The sequence below is a fragment of the Scylla paramamosain genome, chromosome 6, assembly GCF_035594125.1.
Source record: "Scylla paramamosain isolate STU-SP2022 chromosome 6, ASM3559412v1, whole genome shotgun sequence".
In the NCBI taxonomy this organism is placed as follows: domain Eukaryota; kingdom Metazoa; phylum Arthropoda; class Malacostraca; order Decapoda; family Portunidae; genus Scylla; species Scylla paramamosain.
Window position 1 is genome coordinate 13,941,997 of NC_087156.1, and position 5,000 is coordinate 13,946,996.

At 43.8% G+C, this 5,000-nt stretch overlaps 1 protein-coding gene across 1 annotated transcript in view; it reads left to right on the top strand.

Moving 5' to 3' along the window:
- Positions 1 to 5,000, top strand: part of LOC135101314 (rhoGEF domain-containing protein gxcI-like) — a 110,480-nt gene that overhangs the window by 4,864 nt on the left and 100,616 nt on the right. The gene's annotated exons all lie outside the window — the stretch shown is intronic.

The window sequence follows — 5,000 nt, forward strand, 5'->3', positions numbered from 1 at the left end:
GTGAGTGTGGCATATCAAAAGCGACGTTTTTATGTCTGACGCACTATTATTTCGTGTTTGTTCCTATTTGACACCTGTATAAATGTTTTCTAAATCCTTACCTCTCCGCCAAGAGCTGGGTGCCGGTGTGGACACCACAGTGTCAGGGATTACACTCGCGTCACCGTCTTAACTGCATTATTCCGCCTAAAGGAATAGATGTGCAATGCATCGTGTCAGCACTAAAAGCTTGTCAAAACGCCAACAAGGTAGCATTACATATTAGGAGGAGGATGGCCTAAGGCGAGCGCCATGTTGGATCCGGCTCAAGTCATCCCGGGAGGCGGATCGGCGTGATCCGAATCTAGATCTGAATCACGACTCGCAAATATTTTGGTCAAGTTTTTGCAGCGCTGGTGATGGCTTCCCGTGCGTCACTCTCTGGCTTTTTGTTGATTTTCCTTGGGCTAAAGAAAAATAGCGCTTCTTGTGACTAAATCCTGTGAGGGAACAATGCAAGATACCTTGATGGAGAAACAAACTGAGAGCTACAACATCAGTGTGTGTTCCAATAAAGCTCTGCGATCCACGGGTACTTCCTGCATAGGAGAGGATAGTGCTTGGAAAACCAGCCACGTGTAGCGTCACTTTACACCCATGGTCAGGAATCCACTGTCACCTCCACTGTGTTTTAAGCTTCCTTCTCAGTCTTAAGTCCTCTGTTAAATTTACATTTTTTAGAGAGACGTAGGTTAAGAGGGGACCTGATAGAAGTCTTTAAGTGGTATAAAGGTTATAACAAGGGGGATTTAAGCAAAATTCTTAGGATCAGCAACCAGGATAGAACAAGAAATAACGGGTTCAAGCTTGAAAAATTTAGGTTTAGGAAGGAGATAGGAAGAAACTGGTTCTCAAATAGAGTGGTAGATGAGTGGAACGGACTCAGTAATCATGTTATTAGTGCTAGGACATTAGGGAGCTTTAAGAAAAGATTAGATGGGTTTATGGATGGGGATGATAAGTGGAAACAGGTAGGTATATTTCATACAGAGACTGCCACGTGTAAGCCTGGTCGCTTCTTGCAGCTTCCCTTATTTCTTATGTTCTTATGTTTTTATGATCTACTAGAAATCTTACAAAACCTGACAACTCAGACTTTCAACAGATCAGAGAACTTCAAATTGGGGGAGGGAACATAAAACACCCACTTCTAAGTACTGTGTATTATGCTTCCTTCCTAAGTCTTTAGTTCTCGGATCTACTGAGAATCTTATGGACCTGAGAGGTGATAGATTTTTCAACAGGTCAGAGGAAGAAACTTGATGTACAGTAGATATACGTGTGCTTAAATCGACTAACTTTTTGCACACTCATTAATACGGTGCTTTATGCTTGCTTCTCGTCTGTTGCCCTCCGCTCTGGTGGAAATCTTACGTACAACACCTGAGAACTGGTAGATTTTTCAGCACATCACATGAATGAAGAGTGAAAGAAGACGCCAAACGCTTCGTACATTCCTTCGTTTTATTATTCATGGGAGAGACAACTACCTTAATTTGTTTTTGCTCACGCATCTTCCGCCCTTTTACATAAAAAAAAAGAGGAAGGAGTGTACATTAATTCAACTACTACTACTACTACTACTACTACTACTACTACTACTACTACTTTTTTTTTTTTTATGTAGGAAGGACACTGGCCAAGGGCAACAAAAATCTAATAAAAAAAATGCCCACTGAAATGCCAGTCCCATAAAAGGGTCAAAGCAGTGGTCAAAAATTGATGGATAAGTGTCTTGAAACCTCCCTCTTGAAGGAATTCAAGTCATAGGAAGGTGGAAATACAGAAGCAGGCAGGGAGTTCCAGAGTTTACCAGAGAAAAGGATGAATGATTGAGAATACTGGTTAACTCTTGCGTTAGAGAGGTGGAAAGAATACGGGTGAGAGAAAGAAGAAAGTCTTGTGCAGCGAGGCCGCGGAAGGAGGGGAGGCATGCAGTTAGCAAGATCAGAAGAGCAGTTAGCATGAAAATAGCGGTAGAAGTCAGTTAGATATGCAACATTGCGGCGGTGAGAGAGAGGTTGAAGACAGTCAGTTAGAGGAGAGGAGTTGATGAGACGAAAAGCTTTTGATTCCACCCTGTCTAGAAGAGCAGTATGAGTGGAACCCCCCCCAGACATGTGAAGCATACTCCATACATGGACGGATAAGCCCCTTATACAGAGTTAGCAGCTGGGGGGGGGTGAGAAAAACTGGCGGAGACGTCTCAGAACACCTAACTCCATAGAAGCTGTTTTAGCTAGAGATGAGATGTGAAGTTTCCAGTTCAGATTATAAGTAAAGGACAGACCGATGATGTTCAGTGTAGAAGAGGGGGACAGTTGAGTGTCATTGAAAAAGAGGGGGATAGTTGTCTGGAAGGTTGTGTCGAGTTGATAGATGGAGGAATTGAGTTTTTGAGGCATTGAACAATACCAAGTTTGCTCTGCCCCAATCAGAAATTTTAGAAAGATCAGAAGTCAGGCGTTCTGTGGCTTCCCTGCGTGATATGTTTACCTCCTGAAGGGTTGGACGTCTATGAAAAGACGTGGAAAAGTGCAGGGTGGTATCATCAGCGTAAGAGTGGATAGGACAAGAAGTTTGGTTTAGAAGATCATTAATGAATAATAAGAAGAGAGTGGGTGACAGGACAGAACCCTGAGGAACACCACTGTTAATAGATTTAGGAGAAGAACAGTGACCGTCTACCACAGCAGCAATAGAACGGTCAGAAAGGAAACTTGAGATGAAGTTACACAGAGAAGGATAGAAACCGTAGGAGGGTAGTTTGGAAATCAAAACTTTGTGCCAGATTCTATCAAAAGCTTTTGATATGTCCAAGGCAACAGCAAAAGTTTCACCAAAATCTCTAAAAGAGGATGACCAAGACTCAGTAAGGAAAGCCAGAAGATCACCAGTAGAGCGGCCTTGACGGAACCCATACTGGCAATCAGATAGAAGGTTGTGAAGTGATAGATGTTTAAGAATCTTCCTGTTGAGGATAGATTCAAAACCTTTAGATAGGCAGGAAATTAAAGCAATAGGACGGTAGTTTGAAGGATTACAACGGTCACCCTTTTTAGGAAAAGGTTGAATGTAGGCAAACTTCCAGCAAGAAGGAAAGGTAGATGTTGACAGACAGAGCTGAAAGAGTTTGACTAGGCAAGGTGCAAGCACGGAGGCACAGTTTCGAAGAACAATAAGAGGGACCCCATCAGGTCCATAAGCCTTGCGAGGGTTTAGGCCAGCGAGTGCATGGAAAACATCATTGCGAAGAATTTTAATAGGTGGCATGAAGTAGTCAGAGGGTGGAGAGAGGGAGGAACAAGCCCAGAATCGTCCAAGGTAGAGTTTTTAGCAAAGGTTTGAGCAAAGAGTTCAGCTTTAGAAATAGGTGTGATAGCAGTGGTGCCATCTGGTTGAAATAGAGGAAGGAAAGAAGAAGAAGCAAAGTTATTGGAGATATTTTTGGCTAGATGCCAGAAATCACGAGGGGAGTTAGATCTTGAAAGGTTTTGACATTTTCTGTTAATGAAGGAGTTTTTGGTTAGTTGGAGAACAGACTTGGCATGGTTCCGGACAGAAATATAAAGTGCATGAGATTCTGGTGATGGAAGGCTTAAGTACCTTTTGTGGGCCACCTCTCTATCATGTATAGCACGAGAACAAGCTGTGTTAAACCAAGGTTTAGAAGGTTTAGGACGAGAAAAAGAGTGAGGAATGTGTGCCTCCATGCCAGACACTATCACCTCTGTTATGCGCTCAGCACACAAAGACGGGTCTCTGACACGGAAGCAGTAGTCATTCCAAGGAAAGTCAGCAAAATACCTCCTCAGGTCCCCCCAACTAGCAGAGGCAAAACGCCAGAGGCACCTTCGCTTAGGGGGATCCTGAGGAGGGATTGGAGTGATAGGACAAGATAAAGATATGAGATTGTGATCGGAGGAGCCCAACGGAGAAGAAAGGGTGACAGCATAAGCAGAAGGATTAGAGGTCAGGAAAAGGTCAAGAACGTTGGGTTTATCTCCAAGACGGTCAGGAATACGAGTAGGGTGTTGCACCAATTGCTCTAGGTCGTGGAGGATAGCAAAGTTGTAGGCTAGTTCACCAGGATGGTCAGTGAAGGGAGAGGAAAACCAAAGCTGGTGGTGAACATTGAAGTCTCCAAGAATGGAGATCTCTGCAAATGGGAAGAGGGTCAGAATGTGCTTTTCTTTGGAAGTTAAGTAGTCAAAGAAATTCTTATAGTCAGAGGAGTTAGGAGAGAGGTATACAGCACAGATAAATTTAGTATGAGAGTGACTCTGTAGTCGTAGCCAGATGGTGGAAAACTCAGAAGATTCAAGAGAGTGGGCACGAGAGCAAGTTAAGTCATTGCGCACATAAACGCAGTATCCAGCTTTGGATCGAAAATGAGGATAGAGAAAGTAGGAGGGAACAGAAAAGGGGCTACTGTCAGTTGCCTCAGACACCTGAGTTTCAGTGAGGAAAAGAAGATGAGGTTTAGAAGAGGAGAGCTGGTGTTCTACAGACTGAAAATTAGATCTTAGACCGCGAATGTTGCAGAAGTTAATGAAGAAAAAGTTGAGGGGGTGTCAAGACACTTAGGGTCGTCGACAGAAAGGCAGTCCGACCTGGGAACATTTATGGTCCCCTCCCCAGATGGGGACTCCGAGGCTGGTGTAGGAGTCGCCATGATGATTTTAAAATTTTTGAGTGAAGGGTGTGTGTGTTATTAGGTGCTTGTAGTTTTGTGTGGAGGAAGAGAGTTGTCTTTAGAGGGCAGGCTGTGACTGCCCCCTTGTGTTGTGAGACACAAAGGGAAACGTTCAGTGAGGTCACAGCTGGGTTTAATGATAAGTTCACAGCACCCCCTGAACAGTGCTTTAGACCTCACTGGGAGTAATTATCGTTTCGGCAGGTGTCTACTGCCTCCTCCTAAAGGAGGAGGTAGTACTACCACTACTACCACCACAACTACT